The sequence below is a fragment of the Apteryx mantelli genome, chromosome 5 (assembly GCF_036417845.1).
Source record: "Apteryx mantelli isolate bAptMan1 chromosome 5, bAptMan1.hap1, whole genome shotgun sequence".
Taxonomy (NCBI): domain Eukaryota; kingdom Metazoa; phylum Chordata; class Aves; order Apterygiformes; family Apterygidae; genus Apteryx; species Apteryx mantelli.
In genome coordinates, this window is record NC_089982.1 from 68,322,745 (window position 1) to 68,345,508 (window position 22,764).

At 38.0% G+C, this 22,764-nt stretch overlaps 1 long non-coding RNA gene across 2 annotated transcripts in view; it reads right to left on the reverse strand.

Annotated features, from left to right (window-relative positions):
- LOC106498701 (uncharacterized) overlaps nucleotides 1–13,417 on the reverse strand; it is a 40,289-nt gene extending 26,872 nt beyond the window's left edge. Inside the window, exon 1 of one of the 2 annotated variants that reach the window (XR_001295019.2) lies at nucleotides 13,377–13,417. This is a non-coding gene — a long non-coding RNA (uncharacterized lncRNA). Of the gene's footprint in view, nucleotides 1–1,833; nucleotides 1,945–13,376 lie in introns of those variants that run through there. The other variant, XR_001295018.2, reaches the window with a different exon arrangement.
- Between the last annotated feature and the right edge of the window lie 9,347 nt (nucleotides 13,418–22,764).

Consider the following 22,764-nt stretch of genomic DNA (forward strand, 5'->3'; position numbering starts at 1 on the left):
GGCCTAATCATGCAAATCTTGGTTGCAGTAAGGGTTTGGTTCTTTTTTTCTTTTTCTTTTCTTTTTCTTTTTTTGGATGGGGGCTTAAATATCCCCATCTTAAGTACCCAAATGCCCAAACTGAATGTGTCATTCAGACTAGGTATGTTAAATCTTTTTAAAGTCCTTTTTGCCTCATAAGATGGTTTTGCTCTATGCTAGAGCCTTTTGCCATCTAGGGGAAGACAGACCTTGTTCCTTTTGGTCCTTAAGTGCTAAAAATAGCTAGGACTTCACTAGGTTATTTTCATTAGCTAGATAAGCTAATGAAGGTAAGGATCTGGTGTTTCTTTGGTGCATTATATTTACTTACAATGCACATAAACAGTAACTTCATTCCCTGATGTCAGCTTCTTCCAAGAAACTTTTAGAGCAGATAAAAAGCTTGGACTTCCTTTGGACTGTGTGTGAAACCCAGGAGGAAGCACTTCATTTGTTCAGACAAGTATCGAAACCTGAGCTTTATCTAGCCCTGCTTTCTCATGATCAGCTCCCTTCTACTGCCTCCTTTACTCTTCCTCAGATATCTGTCACTGTCAAACAGCTCCACAAAGACCACTACTCCTGAGGAGTACCCCTTTCGCCCTCCTCAGTTTAGTTCTCACCAGGCTCTCCCTGCATGGTTTAGACTGGGATCACAACTGCTAATTCCTATTATCAGAAAGAATAATTACCCCCTTCAGAGGCGTATACACTACATTATGCTATGAAGGCTCAGCATATGTTACACGTGAGGAAAGAATTTATTAATAGAGATCATTGTCTGGGAAAAGTAATTGATTTGAGCTGGTAAGGGCCTGTTCAGAGGGTAGAGATACAGCTTAAACTGGTTTTGACACTAGCTTTTTCCTAGTAATTTCCTGGCTTGCTACTTCTAGCAGAGAACAGAGCAGATAAGAGAGTACATGGTCTTAAAAATCATTAAAGCAAGTTCTGCAATAGGATTTGTCAGTCTTCTTTTAAGAGTAGCAATTTTCATTTGTTTTAAATGGCAGAAATAAAAGCAAAAACACCCCAGTTTCACGTGTGATGCTTACATTTCCTTTAACCTCAGCAACATAATATTAACTTTTCCCTTAAGAAGGTAAGAATATGTCATTATAAACTGATGTAATGCTATTGTTTTCCCAAAATTTTGGGACAAGAGAAGACTTACAGCACTGGCGTGTTAGAGATATACCTAATTATGAATAACAGTGGTTTGACAAGAACAGTTTTACACTATATAGATAATGCAGATGTTCAGTGAAACAAAGGCAAGAGATTTAGCTTGCTAAGGGAAAGATGCACAAAACATGAAGAACTGATTAACTGAAATTAACAACCAGGAGTTATGCACTAATGCATAATGGGAGTCATTAGTTAAATTAAGCAGTTTGCAACATCAGTCTCTGTATTTGAGGAAGTTAAGGGAAACATCTGATAATGGTTTCTGTGGTGAAGCTAGGAGCAAAACTCTGGATGAACTAGTGCTCCTAGGAGTCCAGCACAGGAGCGTGGGATCTCTGAAAGCTTAAGTGAAGGTTATATCAGGTATCCTGTTGTGAGCTTGAAAGCCTAAAATGTTAAAGGTGGAAAGAGGGGAGATGGAGAGAAGGAGAAAAAGAAACATTCCGGCTAAAGCAGATTCTTCCTGGAGTGCTGAGCTCCCAGCCCTGTAAGTCACAAGTGGCAAAGCTGAGGTTCATGGAAACCCATCCTAAAACCACGTAGGCAAATTTCCATCACAACTATTGATGCAGCTCTGAGTTGAAACAGATGTGTAAGTTTCAGGTTCCATACATCAGCACCTACCACAATTTTTTGGATTTGCTTCTTGAAGTTTGGAGCTGTATATTTTTTCTGTCTGTCTTTAGCAGTTTTGAGCTGTTTGTTGTGTCTTTCATTGCAAGCTCTCTGGGACAAGGATTTTGTGCAGAGAGATCTCCTGTTAAAGGGATGATTTTGGTCACTACTGCAATACGCTTAATTACCATAAGTCCTATTGACAAAAATGCTGAGATGAACCTGGGAAAGGAGAGACACGGAACATAGTGACTATATACTAGTTTAATCAATATTGATTTACTTAAGAGCAATTGTTCATCAGGAGGAGTAGTTTGTTATTTTCAGCTCACTACCCTACAGAGTGAGGAGAAAGACTATAGTGAAGGAAAGCCTTAAAAACAAGCAAAAACCTCCTATAGCATGAACAAAAGCAGTGCTAGAGAGAAAAACATACCAAGAAAGCTCAAATGAACAGAAAAGGACTGAGAAGCAATACATAGTTTTTTATTCCTGCACCTGTTTTCCCACTTTTCTTCAAAACCTCTTCTCTTTCCTCTCTCATACCCAGAAGGAAACAGTGCAAGTGGTTTGCAGACAGGTGAAGAAGGCCAATAGATCTGCAAAACTGCAATCTCATAATCAAGCAAAAATTAGATGAGGGATCAGGGTGGACTGCAAAATAAACAGCAAACAATAGCCAAGTGTTCCTGGGTGAAAAAGAGGAAGCTTTTTTTTTTTTTATCTTATCCATCTCTCTTTTTGTCAAAAAAAGCAGCAGTCTGCCTTTATCCCTTTATTTACAGCATTTCATTTAGCTGTTTCTCAAGGAAATGCCAATCAGTCTAGCCACAGAATCCCCTTACTCACTGTGTGCAGTATTAGGAAGGTCAGCAGCAATACTCAAGATAAGAGTCAATTATTACAACTTTGAGATAGACTCATTAATAAGGACTTTGCATTATAACAGTCTGTTCTTACACATGTTTCATTATCTCAGAAGTCATCCCTTTCTGACTGTTAAATTTGCCTGGAATACACTGTACCTCAGAAATGCTGTTACTTAATTTGGATGCTCTTATCCCTGTGCAACTGAAAACATGAATATGAGAGGTAACGTTAATGTGCCCATCTCTGATTTTTCCTCTTTTGGCTATACCATCTTGTTTTTTCTATGTGTTAATTTAGGATTTGGGCAGTCAGAGGGAGGCACAAATTGAATAGCTGTGATCATAAGTATGATGAATACTATATAACCGATCAAACTTTCTGGAACAAGGCATACCAGGAATGGTGAAGAAAATTTCTGGTAATAATGAAGTAGCAGGAAGCTCAGAAGTTCCTAAGTTAACCCAGGTTTCCACAGTTCCAAGGGATGTTTTCAGTCTCAGACAGTAGTCTCACTTATTAGCCTTCCAGATTGCCATATTTACACTCTTCAGCAAACTGATGGAGTCAAGTGCAATCTTCCAGTCTGTGTAAGAGAGAATTTACTTAACTCTCACTGCCTTCCTTGGGTCATTATAAAGTGAATATTCTTCCATAGTTGCTTTCTTATCATTGAGGAAAAAAAAAGAAAAGAAAAGAAATAGGTGTTAAACCCACAAGTTGTGCTGGGCAAGTCTATAGCTAAGCTTGAACTATGCACATATCCAGTCAAATCAACGAGGCAGGGCTGAGAGAAATTCTGGATGGCATCACGTCCTTCTCAAAAAAATGTTTCAACACATTTCAAAGCAAAAAAAGTGAGTCAAAAAAGTAAGTACCCATCTGGTATTTATCTGCAATTCTGCAGAAGAACTACCTGCCAGAGGAGCAAGTTAAGTTCTGCTTGATCAAAACCACGTAACACCACAGCAAACTCTTGCATAACCCCCCCCCCACCACCACCACCAGGAGACACCTACAGCAACACAGTACATGAAGATAGTTGTACAGGCAAAAACAATATTTTGAAACAAAGCCCAGAGCACACAGTCCTCCCAAAGAATTGGACAGCTCTCAGTAGCAGCCAGATCTGCCAAAACAGCTTTCTATCCCTGCCCTGCAAAAAATCACATCTCCCAGCACATGAAGTCAGTTGCTCATACCAAACTGGCTATTCTACTACATTTTCAAATCTGGATTTCCATTAACAACAAGGACAGTTGCCTGCTTGCCTGGTTTCTCGCAATCCATGCCCATATATCTTGTGCTCTGGAACCCTCCTTTTCCCTCCAGAACTCCATCTTCCCCTTCACACAGGTCATTGATTTGCCATCTGTTAGGTTATTACATGAAAGGAGGCTGTACTTGCTCTTCATTAAAAGGCTTTTTCACAGACACACTGCAGCTAGCACTTGGGATGCTTTCAAGGCATCCTGGTGCCTCTCCCAATCTGTGCTCCCTCACCCAAATTCCATTTTGCTGCTGTAGTACACTAAGTAATCCTGGCTCTGCTCAGTCAGCTAGCATTTCCCATCCTATTGACAAACACCTCATTTCTTTTGAGTTCCACAGTATTCTTCTCTGTCCTTCAGTCCTTGGGGAACAAATCCAAACTGGTGATGTTGTTCTCACTAGCAGCTATGCTTTCCTCTTGAGTAATGAGCAGACATGGTTCCGAGTAACTGAACTGTGTGAGGATGCAGAGAGAAACTTGCAGCGGTGAGCAAAATTAGTGGTATGAGGAGACATTCCTCAACATCCCCAAAGCTAATCGAGCTTTACTGAAACTTTGGGTAATGCATCAAATCACCTTGCTACATGAGGTGAGTCTTTCCAGGTGCAGGGGGAAGAGAAACATCTCCCACTGAATCAAAGTAGCCAAACTGCAACCTTATTGTGAAGGTACATTAGAAAAAGGTATGAGTCTTTATCATTCCTGATACGTTATAGAGCCTGTGATTCAACATTTAACCACTCATTTACTCTCCTTCAAGTCTACTTCAAAATTTGCATCACTGTATGGAAGCTTGTACCATGATTTACTGGCTTAAAAAATAAATGCTCCAATGCACAAAACACTGAAAATTAACATCTCAAATATGTGATATATTATACCCATGCTCAATGTATTTTCCAAAGGGCTAGTTACCTTACACCTTTTTGTTTTCATAGACACCTAAACCGGAACAGGTATGTATGATGGATTTAAACAGAAAGAAAACAAGGTGAAACAGAGTAGGGAGCAAAAAGAGAAATATTGATGAATTAAGTCACCATATTTTGTGATTTATAAACTGGTATGATATTTCAAATTTTGTCATCACTAAACAGAGACTGCAATTAGACCTCATCTCAACATATTCAAACACAACAAGAAGGGAAGAACAGTGCCTGAAGTCTAATTTGAAATATTTTAAGTACCTGCCATTCACTTTGATGGATGAGGTCTAAAAAAAAATGTAACATGACTTCTGGTGCCTTATCCAATCCTGTAATTATATGCAAACATTTTAATAAGGGAGTCAGAGTCAAATTTTTAGGGCATTTGTCTCCCCTTTGGGGCTTTTATTCTTATGGCTTCTCCATACTACCACTACAAATGCTTTAAAAATAATTGTTTAATTCACAGCTATCCACAGAATTACTAAGTCAAATATTATTTCTGGTGCACATTTCATTCTGTAAGCTACACATATTCAATAATTCATTCACTATTAGGGTTTGCAATAGTGATAGAAGGGACATGAAAAGTTTTTGACCTTTATGATTAAAACTCCAATGACAGGCAAATTTTGATTAAGTGAAAAACTTCATAAAGTCATCAATTACATGTCCAAGGGCAGAAAGTTCTCTGGATCAACAGAAAAAAGTCTTGCGGTTAAGACTCAGACTCAGGAGGCTTTTGCTCAATTTACAGTACTGACACAGAATTCCTGTTTGATCACTGTACAAGGCACTCGAGATAATTCTCAGAAGTAATTAGGCTTTGCAGTGTCTGGGGTCATGCATCTGCGTAAAGTTTAGAGCTGAGATTTCCTGATCACACACAGGCTGAGTAAGGCATCTAAGGAAAGGATCTTCATGGACAGAGTGGAACGAATCACAGGAAAGACTTGGACACTTGCTAGGCATGCCAATAGGGCTTCTTATCTATAACCAAACTACAGCATAAGGATGGGTGTCTTTCTGGTTCTCAAGACATCTATAAAAGGTAGCTGAATTGGCAAGAAACACAGATGATGATCAAGCTGACTGTTTAGTTGTGTGATTCCAGAGGCAATTATTTTGGATATACCCATCATAAAGCTTTGGTACCTGCAGTCAAGAACCAGTGACTAACCAAGGTGTAAGGGGTCAGTAACACCCAGAAGGGTGGAATGGATAACCTCAGGGCTGACTCAAAACCTCTGAAAGTTAATGAAAACTTTCCACAGACTTCAGTTAGCTTTTGGTCAGCAGCATAACCGTCAAGAGCCTGAAGTCCTGTTCAGTGAGAAATAATAATTCACAAAGGTTACTGTAAAAGGTGAAAATCTCCACATCTGGATATATTTCATAATATAGAAATACCGTATGGTCATATTAATTTAGCTACAATAAGTGATAAACAACGATTGTTTGTATTTTGTTGGCTAAATAGTGAATTTGTAACCACTGCTTGTTACGATGATCAGAATCATCTTATTGTTTTTTTATTGGATCAACAGGGAAATTCACTGTTTAAGGATTTAGGGGCAGGGATCCCTAACTCTGAAGTCTTCAGGAGAGACTGTGGTGAACCTAAGTGAACCAGGCAGGACCAGATGCAGCAATAGCATACCCAAGCCATTTGGCCCACACGATAGAATTTTTCCTAGCATTAAAAAAACAACAATAAAAAAGATTTTTTTGAAAAACAGACACGTTCTTTCCTCTCACTATTCAGTATTTAAGGAATTTCCTATTTTTTCCCCATAAACTTACAGGTATATTCACTTACATGTTTACAAGGAGCCATTAGCCAGCTGAAGTCTAGTTATGTACTTACTTTATGCATGTGCAAGTTGAGATAAAAATGTTATATTTCCATGCCAGCTGGTACCTCTCTCAATTGCACAGCTACTTGTTTTATAGTGGAAAGAAAATACTCTAACATGTTGCACATTAATATGCAAGCATTAGTTCATCTCGTTAAAAATTCTCTGTCAAGTGGCTTTTCTTAAAGGTTCTCTAGTGAGCATGTGTTTTGAAGTGTCAAGTCCTTTTTTTTCCTGTACAATCTTCCTTGCATTCCTTAGTATTATTTTGAGTGGAATTTTGCAAAATAGTATTTCTGTAGCCAAAAAATCTTTGTGCTGTCAATTTTTCTTTCGACATTTAAAACATCCATTTTTCTCTTTGGGGCCAATAAAGTCAAAATGCAAGTTGGAGGCAAGTTCTCTGGTAATGATCAATTTTGTTATGAAATACATTTCAGATATACCTTTCAAGTCATCCTCAGGCACATATATTCATGAGATCACAGTTTGGCTTGCAGACTCTTTGTGCCAGGTGATAAGCAAGAAGGGAGGAAACAAAAAAATAAAATCACAGCCTGATCGCTATATCCCAGATTGAATCTGCACGTTGGCAGTTACAAAATAGCTTACCTCTAAATGTGGGTTGGAATTCATAGAGAAACAATGAACACTGAGTTCACACGTCATTTTTCAGAGTCATTTGGTCAAAATAAATAACCATACTTCAAATGCTAGCTTTGTATTCACTCATAGCATTAATGAGTCTTGGAGCGTTCAGCACTCCCAATGAAATACTAGATACACAGCGGGTAACAGGGAAGGGATAGACTTCTAAGCAAGTAAGTCATACAGCTGGATTAAAAAAAAAAATCAGATAAAATGAGTCACTTCAACTCATTTACAGAGGTTCATTCCACAGCTGCTTGCTTTACCCAGCAGAACTCAGGATAATCACCATTCTTCAACTGCCAATGGTCACTCCCCATATTTCACTGAAATGCTAGCCCTTTCCTTTAATATCTAGCTGGATAACTGCCATTAAATCTCTGTTAGAGATTCAGCTCTGAAAAGTCAATATTTTTAAACACAGATTTTTAATCTCTCCTTTTCCTTTAGCATAAAAGTGAGCTTCAATACCTTCCTCATACACTCCAAAGCCCTTGTATTTCCTCTGCCCTTCTCACCATGCAGCATGTTACTAAAAAATAATCTCACAAACAACTTAGCTCACCTTTTGCCATCTTTGACAGTCTTCCCAAAGATGAAAGTTTTTAGAAACACACTATTAAAACAAATATAATTGTTGGTTTTCTCTGCATAGCTGTTATTTTTTTTCCCCCTTTAGAGAAAAAAACAAACCAGTCAACCACCCCACACCTCCAAACCAGACCCAGTCTCCTCCCCACCAGGTAGTTACAACATTGCAGTTTACTGTTCAGCAGCTGTGCTTCTCTTGCACCCGTGCACTTAAAGGGCTCTTATCATTCAGCCTATAATGTCTCCCAGCCTCATCCTTTTGGTTTCTATGCACCCATCCTTTTGCATCCTTTTAGCTTCTGTCACCTGTGGTTTCCTTCTCATTACCTATATGTGTAATAGCAAAGCCCTGGCTTTTCTCCCCTCATTCTAGCTTTATCAACTGGCAGGCAAGCACTTTTTTCAGATAACAACCTTTCCATCACAGCATCCTTCCCAGCATTTTCTCTCTTCCTAACAGCATTCCACTTGGAGGCAAAATAAGTTATTACTGTAAATACTTAATGTTTGTCTAACACAAATTCACTGTGATAGATACAGCCATGACTGCATTTACAGAGGTACCTCAAGAAGAACCTAAGCTCACATATTTGCGGAGGCAGCCCAGGCAAGTCACCTACATATATCTATGTAACATCCCAGACAATTGTCATGGTAATTTCAGTTTTAAGCTCAAAATAAAAACAACAAGCTGTGTCCTGCTTGTTCACTAGGCCTAAGATTTTATTCAGTACATCTCTAAAGGAAAGGATGATGCATGAGATTTTGCTACTGTATCACAAAGGTTCTTTCAAATCCAGGGCTCTTTGCAGGTTGTTAAGTCAAAAGTCAAGAGATATTTGCCAAAGATTATCTCATCTTTTAAACTTCTTTTTTTTTTTTAAGACATTGAATTACCTTCGAAATTAGAACAACTAAGCAATTGCGGAACATATTTTGCCATTAATGTAATTGCTTTCAGACATATATCTTGGACATTTTATATTTGACAGAAAGAAGGAAGAAATCATGCCAATTTATTTTATGTAAGCACTGAACTTGATGAACTCAGCCAATTACAGGATAGCCTTGATCAGTTTGTACCAGAAGAGAAGCAAATCACAAGTTTTTATCTGGAATGAATTATCAAAGTAAAATGATAAAATGTTAACATTAATCTTCATCACGGTAAACAGCGCAGTCATTACTTACTGCTGTTAGCTTGTGCTGCAGGTTATACAGATGCATACTGAGACATTGTTCACTACAAACAACTTCAAGCAGGGGCTTTTTTCTCTGCGTAGGGCAGCTACATCTCTCAGAATACCACATAGTAAGTAGCATACCTCAGCACCTCATGGCGTACAAAGAGCTCCAGACAGATTGTATGCAAAATGTGTTTAATCATTTTCACCCTCCTCCTCCAACCACCCACAAGCCATTTACTGCCTGGGTTTATTTCTCTCTCAAGTTCACCACAGCAGTGAAGTAGCACAATTATCTGAACAGTTAGACTGCAACCTCACAACCCACAAAGAAGCTAGATAGCTATTATACACATCCCTCTGAAAATCTTGTTCAAAATCAGGCCAAGTCCTATAGCACAAAACACATTTTTCCCTTCATTCCTTGCCAGATGGTTTTCAGCCCCCTCAGCTGCTCCCTTATTTGGCCTCTGTCTCTCAGATTACATCTCACACATCAACTATCCAGAGACAGAGTTTAATACTGTTCACCTTTCAATGTAGCTACCTGGCACAGTAAGGCTGATTCCAACTAGCACCTTATTTCTGGGTCTCCCGTCAGGCCTCATCTAACGCAGCCAATTCCACATCATGCCTGTTAATTAGAAAGCACACCTCTCAAGTTCTTTCTGTAGTTAAATGAGTTGGCACCCGTGAAAGATGTCTCTACAAATTCAGAGTCTGTTTTCCTTGCCTATTTAAAATTAACTTCTTAAATGAAAAGAAAGTTTTTGCCCTTATTTTCTATCCTTACTTCACTTTCTCTATTTGCTGAGTCGGAAGTGCTCAGACATCTTCCCAGATCAGCTTCATGCCCCACTCTGAGCGGTAGCAAAGATCTGCCTCTCCTGCCCTTGGTACTTCTGCCAGCAGCTTTTAGCGCTTTCCCAACGAGGAAGGCACCGATGTGATGATCTGCTTTACGGCTTCTGTATTCTGCAGTGTTCCTGCCTGGGCATTATTCTCATCAATAGCCTGAATTTTCTTTCTTGTTCCATCTCTTGGAGACCACATTCCCTTTCACAGCCATTTCCAGCTTGCAGCTTCTAGAAGGAACTTTTTCTTCTCTGTTTCTTAAAAACCTCTTCACAAAGTTTGTCTTCATAGCTGCCACCTCTTCCTGATCCCTCAGCATCCAAAAACCCAGACCCATTGCAAAAGCTCAAGACAAAAACCATCTTCAGCAGCTTACCAACTGTCTCATTGCATTCAACACAACGGGCTCAGATCCATCATCAAACCACAGTCCGTCAGCCCTTATTTCACCCAGTTTCCTACAGGAGCAAACTACCCTCTTCCCCTAGAGATCATTAGCTCTTAAATCATGCACAGATCAGATGGGGGAGCTGAACAGGGCTGGTTAATCCCAGAATTGGGGGATTTTATGGGGAAGACAGCCAGTTACAGCCATGAAGTGTGTAATTTAACTAGAATTAGAATTTTCAGGGAATGGGCACATTTCTGATGTTTGTAACTAAGTAATTGAATATACATAAAATAGAATCTCTTAAAATTATTTCAGTTTTCTCTAAAACTTTACTCAGCCTTGAGTACAATGGAGCTTTCTGTTGGGACGAAAAAATGTTTTGTTTTTGGCTCCCACTCAGAGGCAGAACTGAATAGGCATTTTTTTCCCAAGATAAGCTAAGAATTAAAGCACAGTATTGCTAATATAAGTTTAATCTTAGCTTTTAGTGACCTTTCCCACATCAGCATACTTTATCCACACAAAGCTCACATTACAATTCCCCCCAGGCGTACACAGTATATTCTAAAAATGCATGCAGGACAGTTTCATTCTAGTCTGTTTATAAGGGAGATACATATACCTTTGTTATGTGCAATAGAAGGCAATAAAACAGAACTATGAGGTCTTACCAAAACTTTCGTAATTGTAGGTTTTGTTACTAACCTCTGAATCAGAAAAAAAATCTGCCTGAGTCAGTACATTTTAACTGATTGTTCCATCATATTTCTTGCTGCTAGCCATTAGGAAATTCCATTAAATAAAATACACTCTTGCAAAAAAACTTATCCAGATACTTTGTGTAGTACTCCAGTAATCTACAGTAAGCTAACTGCTGATGGAAAGGAGGATGCTGGAAGCAGCCAGTAAGCTTAAAGAGTAGACATCACTTTTTATTGGGGGTTGGACTTAGTCAGGGTTAGCTGAAGAGATTTGATCCATAATTATGGGATTTATTATGGTTATTCAGGTTGATATATGAGTGTGGTTCTTGTACTTACCCTGGGGGAGACAACTCAAATACAAGTACTGCTATTCTTGGGACCAGACTTTTATTTCCTCTCATGGAGCAATGTCATTTGGAAAAGACTTCATGGACTTCTGTGTCTACCAATGTATGTTTAAGGGAAGATCAACATTATTTTATTTTACTTTGGAAAGTTATTATTCCCAGTAATATCAGTGCTCATGTGAACTGAGTGTGTTAAGGACATTGGTGTGTCTGCTTGAAGAAGAAAAGAAACAAAAAACTTCAAAATTTAATATAAGTCATTTAAAAACTGGTTTAGTTGGAAGCTCATTCCCTTATGAGGCACCTCACACAGTTCATAGCATTCTTACACAGATCTTAATTTCAGTAGAATTACAATAGGGCAACTTGTACAGAAATGGGTTTAGCTAGCTTGAGTATCTTGTATCCTTTGGGTATCCCTAGAGAATTTCTAGAACAGAGCAGTAGCAGTTCAACTCAAGAAGCAAAAAGATGAGCGAAGTTACAAACCAAACTGGCCCTGAACTTCTACTTCAGCATGAGTTAGGTAAAATATAATGTTATTGTAAAGTAGCTTTGTAACAGAACCCCCTCTGCAGTTTTAACACAGAAACAGTTATTTAGTTTGAGTGTCTCTGGTTTGAACTGTTAAGTTCAGGTTTCCTGAGCAACAGTGTCAATATTTAAAAAGTTTTTGCTCTATGCAGGCGGTCAGAAAACCACCTCATTCTCCCAATTATTTTGGTGAATGCTAAATGCAACAGCTTTCTTCACAGTGCTCTGTCAGTATTTCCTTGGTGACATTTTTTTTCTTTTTGTAAAAAGGAGTACAAGCAGAGGAAAGTCATGCTAAAAATCTGAAAGCTGTGTGTTCCAGGTATAGAATTTTTTTAAAAGCAATTTCCGTAGTAAGATGAAATGTCAGCATCCTGGAACTAAACATGACACAGAGTTTTTAAGATCTTACAAGATTTATATTTGACCTTTCAAAGAACAGAAGATTTCCAAGAAAATGGTTTCTCTCAGGGGCAGCTTTTTGGCTGTTCTGAACAATATAATCATCAGAGCCATTTTTTGTCTGTTTTTGTCAGAGGAGAAAAAGTTTTGCCCCTTAGCTTCATTAAATGGGTCCACTACTGCTAAGGGTAGTATGTACACTACTAAGTATAGGTTCTGACCTGCAGTGCTCACTCCAATCTGTGTGTTTGGAGTGAACTGCCAAACAGCAATCACTCCATTTGAAGCATCCCACTAAGTAAAGTTTACTTAACTTTAAGATTATAATTTGGATGTTCTTTATCAATAGGTTTTTATACCAATTATGCCAAACTCCTTTTTCCCACATCCTTTTTTTTTCTTCTTGGAAATGCTTTAAATGCTGCACAACATATTTTTTTACCTTAGTGATGGCCTGCTGGTGTCCTTGAAAGAAGATCCAGATTATTTATTTGTGTTATTCGTACATGGACAGTATACTGAGATTGGCCAGCTATACGTACTACCCACCTACAGTCTGTCACCTTGCAGACTGCAGCCAGAGCCTGAGACACCATTTTGCTAGCTGCTGTATAAACTCAATGGAACACCAAATTAAAGTTTTTTTCATTCTATATACAGAAGACAAAACAGTAAATCTTTTAAATTGCTGTGGTGTTTCTTTATATCTTTCTATGACTCCCAATACATACAGTAGTAGTCATGTCCTCAGTTGATCTAAATCAACATGTTTCTATTAATTAGCTCTATTGTTAATTAGTTGAGTGAACACGTTTTGCACCATCTGAGAAACTGGTCCTTTTTTATTTCTATATTCACACTCAGAGTTTTTAATTTAATTTTAAACAATAGGAAACAAAAAAAATTACCTTATACATTGTGCTATTCGTATGTGGACTGTATACAGAGATTGGCCAGTGATATGTGCTACCCACCTACAGGCTGTCAGTTGCATTTGTTCCAAAATACATTGCACAGCTACCAGCTGTCAATCATAAACTCTGTGGAGAAAGAGCAATTTATGAATTCAAAAATATGAAAGAACACAGTTTCTCATGGAAATGCTAACAAAGGTTATCAGAGATGTTGATCAGTGCTATAAACAAATATTCGTTTTCATTTGTTGTGGTTTTTTTTAATCTGCTGCACAACACATTTTAATAAGAAATAAGCAACTGGTTGATATTTGGCATAAGAACAAGCTGCTGCTTTATTCAATTAATTCAGTACATATAATTTTTGTTTCTTGCCTTAACAGAAAGCCTAGCACTTCAATAAATTATCTTTCTTTTCTGTTTGATTATTAAAGCAACTTAAACCAGAGACTGTTCCAGGACTAAAGCCCTGCATTTTAGAATTGTGAAAGCTACTGGAGCCCATTTAACCAGGCAACCAAAGAGAGCACCAGCAAGCGGAGAGATGCTAATACAGCTTCAATAATACATAAGAAATTAAGAAGTAAATCAAAAGCAGATATGCTTGTTAGTCTAACTGAGATTTTGGAAAGTTTTCAGTTTCTGATTAAAAATGAGAAAAATTGAACAGGTATAGACTCTTCAAAGACAGTGAGAACAAATATGTGGATATCTGTTCTCCAACTCAAAGAAACACTTTGTTATGAGAAGTCAGAAAGCATTAGAAGCCTGGGTATATCACCCTTTCCATCTGAGACACAGGAGAAGAGGGAAGAGGAAGACACGATGGACCTCTCTTAAGTCTTAATACTTAAAAGCACGTGAATGGTTCTATGGAGTTATGTAGAGCAACAGTCCAGTTTATCAAGTCTTCCATTATCACCTTCTCATAGTTGCATTGCTATTACTTTCTTTTCTGCTCAAAGTATGGCAACAACACACAGCTTAATAAAGTGTCTCCCAACAGAAGTTTTTCTTAACTTGAAAGCTGTCATTTGCCTGCTATAGAGATGAACATCCTGTTCTGCAGTTTACTCCAAAGGTACACGCATATCAAAACATCAATATTTTCATCACAACATATGGCACTTTACAACATAATGCTCTTAAATTTTCCAGGTATTAATTTTTAAGTATTTATATCAGACAAATACGTTGCTCAGGTTCACAGAACAGGTTGTTTTCCATGACTCATTTCTTTGCCCACAGACATCACTCATGCTTTCCTAACACCCGCTGCCTTTGAAAGACACTTTTAATTTTTGTCAGAGAAAGATGAATATTAAAGGTCTATAAATATAGATACCAAAAATTTACCTACCCCTACTTGATTTGTGTTTTTGTATGTCATAATTTTAAAAAATTGATCACAATCTTTATAACACTTGCACCTTGCACCTCATTAAGTACAATAAAATACTTAGCAAGTGGTATTTTCCTGTCTTCCCAGAATGTTAGAAAGCAAAAAAAATTCAAACTCTTGTCCTCTTCCTTTTCTGACTTTTCTTTCTGCAATGTTTCTGTGCTGGTGGAGAATTAAGATTGCATGGATATGCTTGCAAATACGTTCATATGAACAGGAAGCAAAACCTTTGGGCAGTCAAATGAGATCTGACGCATTGCTCTTTCTTTACTGATGTTTCACTTCATGTTCAGTATTCACATAATTTGCACACTACATTGAAGATGTGTATTAAATAAAAATGCTGTCTGTCAATGGTCTGGAACTGGTACCATAAACATAACTCTCTGACAAACTCTGCATCTTTATTTAATGAATCTTTATTCCACACAAAGAAGAGGTACAGGAAAACACTAACTTTTTTTTAGTATTTTAAAATCCAGTGATTGGAAATATAGGAAATTAAAACTAGATAATTGAAGTTCACTGCTAAAATAATCTAATACTTAACCCTGTAGCTCTTCATAAGTAAATTCTCCCTTTAAGCTGACATCTGTGTCCTGCAATTTCCTATCAAAACTGACTATTATCTTAAAATATTTTAGAGTATATAGTAAAGAAGGGATCTGGGGCTCTTTGACTGAAGATTTAATGTGCAGACTTAACAAAATAATACTTCCATGAGGAATATTTCTTTTACTCTTTGTGAGGAAATTAGCCTAATGCAAGTGAATCTTCTTTCCTTCCAGTGTACTTTTTACAAATTCCTATGAATTTATGACTGTTCTACTTTTTTGCTATTTAAACATTAACCCTTGACAAACTCTTATGATCAGTAATGCTCTCTTGCAATAAGTTCCACAGAGTAGTTCTATTCACACTTTAAAAGCATTTCCATTTATCAAGCTTATCATTTTCTGTTTTCTTTTGTTTTATCTCATAGTACAGTCCCTCATTCCCTTACGAGAAAAATGGTAGAAAAATAAAATGCCATGGACCACATTCTCAGAAGGTAAAACCTGAATTCTACCTGTGCAAAAAAGCTGACAAATTTACATATTTTTTCACAGCTTTAGTGCTTACAAAGTGAAAGGGGCAGGCTTGTTTCATCCAGATCTTTGTTTTAATAAAATACGAATTTTCAAATTCAATAAAGATGTGCTCAGTAAATTCCTGCAACAGATTCAGGTATAGATTCCATATTGTTACTTAGACTACAACATGCCTATTACTAGAAGGTGACATATAAATATTAACGAATCTAACGTTCATAATATGCTATAATAATGCCATTAGATTATTAATATATATTACATTATTATGTATAATATATATTATTAATATATATTATTTATACACATTTGTGCTAGATATTGTTGATGGTGGGGAAATGGGATGTAATTGTTGTTCCACTTCTTATAAAAATGTATATCACAACCAGCTGCTGGCAGAGAAGTTCCACTAGAATGAAATTTATCCTAAGACTTTGAGTATTATCTGTCTTACATTTATTATTTTTCATACTACCAACAGCTGCAATGGTACTTCAGAGCTGTTGATTCAGCACCATTTCTCATACTTTTGATTTTTGGACAGATCAATAAGCCTTTTACAGATCAATAAGCGGTGAAGATAAATGGTGATAAATTAATACATTTTAAATTCCCTTTAAATCTGTCTTTATTATCACATTTTTTATTGTGCCAGTCCTTCAGGGCACAGAGAAACTGCCTCATCCTTCACATCCAGTAGTGTGGCTATTCTCTTTTGCAGTAAGAAACACACCGATATCATACTTATTATCAATAAACCAGAGACACTGTGTTATCTGGCAAATGAATGCTGGACTTAAAAATTAAGAGTTCTCTTTCTCTTACTAGCAAATCATTTTAATCCATGTGTTTCAGTTTTTCTGTCAATAAAAGGGGCACTCATTTCACCTCTCACAGATACAAAGCTTAATCAATGGGTAAGGTGTTCTGCTGGTGTTAGTTCTTGCTTGACTTACTAAACCCCCACCAGTTTTTCCATATCCTTGGATCTGAGTTGTTACTTGAGTCCTGAAATGGTGTGGAAAAAAGTGTATTTTAACCATCCATTTATAAACTACAATTTTTATGTTAGGTGGATGTTTTTACTCTCAAGAAAATTACCCCCAGCTTTTATGAAAAGAACTGGCTGGATAATTCAATAATAATGTCTGTCTAAATATACTCTAATATTAACCTCTGCCCTGTCAATAAGAGGGCATGGAGGCAGATTAGTTCTTACATTTAGTTATCTTTTTATTTCATTGAAGTTTTGTCTTTTTTCCGATTTTGCACCTCATTAGTCATGATCAAAGTGTCCTCTTCTTAATAGTGCCCTAATGGGATGCTATGATCACGTTTTCTGACTAATCTGAAAGTCCATTAACTGAATTACAACAGAGCCTGATGCATTTTGAGCCTTGAAGTTTTTTGGATCCATTTTCCTGGGGCCCTTTTTCTCCCTCTAGCTCTGGGCACTTGACTGAGGTTCCCAGGAGCCTAGTTGCCCTGGACTTCCTCTATAATTGACAGAAAGAGACACCTCCATTGAAAAATGAATCAGATACCCCCAGAAGATGATTTGGCTCTTCTGTGGGACAAATCTTTCTCAGGCATTTTCCACTGGCTACAAAAGGACGCTATGGCAACCAGGATCAGAACTTAGGCAACTTATTTTAGCTCCTAGAAATAACTAGAATGACTTTGGGCTGTATTTTATGAATTTACCTGTGATCCTTGTCCCTGTCCCACTCATGAGGGGCTATTTTAATAATTTGCAGTTATGGGTGTTGACTGACAATGAAATACATACATCCAAGAGCTATAAGATCATCTCTGGGCAGGCTCTAGAATGACCACCATAAGCATAGGTCATTTTTTTTTAAATCTTGCACTTCCATACATAGTATTTCCTATCTGTTCCAACTATCTATACGCTTTCTTTCTCAGAGGTCTGCCTAAAGCCATCTTAAACCTTGCTGACAAAAATCTTTTATCTGAAGGAGTGGATACACTCCAAAATTCATCCACAAAAATGTTCCAAAAGCAATGTTATCCCATTTAAGTAGTTCCACTATCATTTTTTTTTCTGCCTCTGAAAACTGTTTTATGAGGGATCAATCACATAGTCAATGGGAATAGATACAGCAAGGCTGTGTGACAGAGTATCCCATCTTCTGGAGTCAATAACTGCTTCAGAGAATGGAGTAGAAAATCTTTGGTAATCAGTTAGGAAAACTACCCACAGGAAAAACTGGGTCAAAACCTTCATTAGTTAGAGGTCGGCTTATATCCTTCCTCTGCCATAGCCTAGTGGAAAATAATTCCAAAGAAATTTTACATGTTTCTTCACTAGACTGGAGCCATATTTCAAGAGAAGCCATTCATTTCATTGCTATCAATAGATAAGGTACTGGGCATTATGTGACTCAGGACAGTAGCTCTCAGCCTACAAAGCCATTAACATGTAAATAGTACAGGCCAGAATGTTTGTACTGTGTCAGATTGAGTTTTGGGCTATAAAATGGTGTGCAGTCAGTTGAACTTAAATCCTGTCACACTGCTCCATGCAAAGTCATGCCATAGGCTCCAGCAGAAGCAATGCAGGCAATGCATGGGAAGCGGGGAATATATGCTTGGAACCAGGACTTCTTGTAGGTCCAGGCACCAATTTCTTGGACATTTCCTGCTTGCCTCATCTTAGAGGCATCTGGAGATGAACAGATCTAGGATTCGGGATGCTAGTCTTGCTGAGAAGCTGTTGGGCCACAGCTGCGAGAGAAATAAATCAGTAGCAGGGCTGTGTGTCTTCTGATTCAAAGGGATCACTCAACAAAACTGGAGATACGACAGTTGGAAAAGTTCCACTCCCACAGTGACTACTTTTGCATCACTGTAGATAATGTTTAAAAAAGTAATAAATAATCAAAATAAAAACTAGCTGAAGTATGAGGCTCAAACATATAGTTTTTCAATGATTTTCTGAGGCTTTGCTCTGCTGGCATTTAATCAAGCTTTTTCCTCTAACTCTTGGAACATTTTCCCTATCCTGTATTTCTGCACTGTGCGGTGAGACTTCACTCACCCATCAGGACAGCCTTTGTATATCTTTCCTCTTCAGTGAACACAGACTTATTGTTAATTTGTGTAGCTGCCCAGACACCCACAATTAGTACTTTCATTTTCTGCCAGTTGTTTAGTCACATCTAATCACTGTGAAAGGTACAGAAAATCTTTTTGAAAAATCACCGAGTTTTCAAAAATGCATCTTGACAATTTTATTTGGCTTTCTAATTTATTGTGTTCATTTTCCCACCTCTGGTAAAGGATTCTATATAAAGAATTCTATATATATTCTATATAAAGGACTCTTATTACCATACAAACCCCAGGAATATCTTATTCATCTAATATACGCTCCATGTAAAGATACCACTGAGTCTTTAACACTTACAAAAAACAAAGGGTGGGATTTTCTAGAGAATTAAGATCTGGTCCAACCCTGTTGGTGGAAATAAAACTCTACTTGAACTGTCTTCTTCCATTCAAACCACTATGTCTTGGTCCTGACTATAGACTTGTTAAGTTAGCCTTATTCCTAACTAAAGATCAAATATTAACCCTTGAAAATCCACTCCTATTCTGTTAACCACTTAGAGTTAAAATTAATTTGCTTCCAAAGTGTCTTGGACTTTTTTAGTTAGCATGATTTTCACACATATTGGGAAGAGCTGAAAAAGTGTTATAGGTCCAAACACAGGAGACAAAATAGACAGTTTAGAGGTTGTTTAGTTCACTTGCTCTTTTATTTGATGATATTAGATGCTTGTGAGGGAAAACTAGAGTCTCCAACATAAATTCTAGTAAATCAATCCCCTTTCTGCTGATATAGCCAAGATGGAAGCAGATGCTTTTCACTCTCTTGGCACACCTTCTTTGGCAGGCTGCAACATCCTGCTCTGAGAAGGCAGGAATCAGAGCAAGGGCAAAAGTCAGAAAGCAGAAAAGTTGAAGAAGTTATACAGCAGAGAAACAGGAGAACAGCTTATGGCATGCTGGGTGCAGCATGGGCTGGCTGGAATAGAGTTCAGAAGTAGGATGCAGAGAAGCTGTGAGCACCACAGGAACCATGCAGAAGGAGGAACTGAGAACTGCTTATAGGGCAGATGTAGCTGGATGCTGGTAGATTCACTTTTTACAGAAGGAAGTTGAGGCAAGATGGAAGAAAAACTCAAAGCTTTTGAGACCCAGGGCTTGCAGCTAATCCAGGCTTTAAAAGAAATAATAAAAATAATGCTTTGGGCAGTGAGTTAATGTAGATCAAGAAATAAAATTGTTCTCCTTCTAGAAGCCTTTATAGTTAGATGAGCTGCAGTTAGAACAGCCTCTTTTGGGAAGTTCTGCCAGATGAATGTGCGTATGTGTTTGTGTGTGTCTGTGTTTAGGGAACACGTGTGTATGTGGCCTCTTCCAAGACAAAACAGAAGCTGATTCTCAAAAACAGACCTTTTAAAGGACTGGATGGACTCTACCTCCAAACTGTCTTTACAACTTTCCCCAAAGAACACATGAGAAGGTGATTTGTTTTACTCTGAATTGTCATGGGTGAAGCCTCTATACCAAGGATATGTGCAACTACCCCCCTTGCCTTTTATCCAAGTGTTTCTTGATCTTCCAGCAGCAACTAACAGCTGAAGCGGTTCAGCACTTTTTTCTCTATTGATACCTCAGGTAGTTTGGGCTATGCCATGGGGAAGCTGTTGTCTAGTTCAGGTCCTTCTCCCAGACTGAAATTTTCCCCAGAATGAACAACTTCATGGTGAAGAGGCTATTTATCTCCCTGGATAAAATTGACCCCATATACTAATCAAGCTCTTGAAAAAGAATTTAGAATATCATCTGAACTACGCTAATTCTCCAGTAATAACTTTTCTTACTATGCATCATTTTAACTTTGCTGATACAAAAATCTAAGTGAAAAAATAACATGAAATTAACTAATCATTTTACACATTTATATTTAATTTTAGATGGTTTGGATCAAAATTTGCACTGTATCTCCATGTATTTAAAATATCATGAAACATCAACTTGATGTACTCATTCAGGTCTATCTCTACTTGTTAAAATATTGAACCGCATAGACAGCAAAACTGCCAGAACACTGTTTGACAAGAATACACTAAAGAATAGAGGGGAGATGTAACAGAACTGTGAATTTATCTCACACACAAACAGTAAGATATTAAATCAAATCAGCAGGAGAAATGACTGTTTTTCATTAAGAAACTGAAACTGAAGTAGTCTGAAAGGATGGGTAATGGGATGACATAAACATCTGACAAAATTCAGAGGGCTCAGGTGTGTTTTGTATTAAACTTTATGTTCTTAATACAGCAGATATGAACATTTATAAATATATTCAAAGCTTCACCAGCTTTCCAACAGGTAAACAAATAAAAATAGCTCATTGATTTACGGGTATGTCAAGGTTTTAAAATGTGAAATTTGAGTAGGAGGGTGCTAGAATAGTCTCTGCTGCATCTACTACATCGAACATTTTTTACCAAATAGTTTAATTATCCTTTAAAGAGGTTGCTGGCATATTTTGCAGCAGCACCACATGTGACTAAATCTGGCAGGTGTTAAGATCCCATACTCTTCTGCCCGAGTCCTAGGAAACGATGTGAGGAATATCAGGTTTATGTAGTTTTAGTTGCTAAAGGGGAAGCCAGAATATATCTGGATAGAAGACTAAAATGTTCATCCTGGAGCATACTTTTTGATAAGCCACTCACCAGGCCCTTGTACCTCATGCACAAGTGACTGTCAGTAGACATTTCAATGCATCTGGATAATGAACTAGATCACGCAAGGGGGAGGTTTCCTGGGTTGCTGAGTTTACATGAGGGGGGCCTTTGCCAACACATAATAGCAGGAGGGCAATGACTAGGAAGCATGTTTCTTCCAGAGCCCCCTCAGAGCATGTGGACCCAGTGTCCAGTGCCATGCCCTGCCAGTACAGGGCTGACTGCAGCTTAGCATCACCTATCTTCCCTGCTCTCAGGCTCCATGCACTGGGTGCAGCCCAAAGTGGGAGGCAAAGCATTTTGCTTCATTGTGAATGTGTTGTGTGGCTGCAGTGGAGGGGAGAAAATGTTCAAGTCTCACACTGACAGGCATTGTGGGAGTTAAGAGGGCTGATGACCACCGACTTCTGTCTTGGCTTGGGAAGTCATCTCATGAAACAGAGAGAGTAGAAAAGGCTCCATCAGTGGAGATGACTGGGTAGCTGTGTTCTTTGGTTCAAAGGCCTCTTCAGCCCTGAGCTCTAAGAAGAAAGGTCAAAAATCTCTGTTTGCGTCATGCCTATTCACACAATGAATGTATGCTGGGAATATGCCCTATAGCAGACCATCCACACACTGAATGTTTGCTGGGAATCTCCCTATAGCAGACCATCAACACAGTGAGTGAACTGTTTGTTGGACATTCTGCTAGGAATCTTGCTGACCTGCGCAGTGTTTTAGATTAACAGGAATTAGGACTTTCATTTTATGACAGATACTAGCTCTTTCTGTCTGACATACAAACTTTACCAGGCTAAAACTTAATGAGTCAATGCTCATTATAGCAAAATCATAATTTTACCTGTTTGTGATAGATTAGCAAGGCTCAGCAGATACCAGCTGACCCATATATCACTACTGCCTTATCAGTGACATGAGACAGAAAGAAAAATTTCTTTGAGAGTTCAAATTAGAAAGAGCTCGCACACTACCAAACCCCATGGACCTAAATGAGATGTTTGTGTTATACTTTGGATCCCTCTTGCTGCAAGTGAATTTGTGCAAACCTGGGAACCTTGGGAATGAGAAAATCACTCAGGGAGCTAGAACCTCAGCAGATACATATCACCATATGGCTGAATTAATTGATTCAATGTTGTATGGCTGATTTATACCAGCCAGGCCATCAT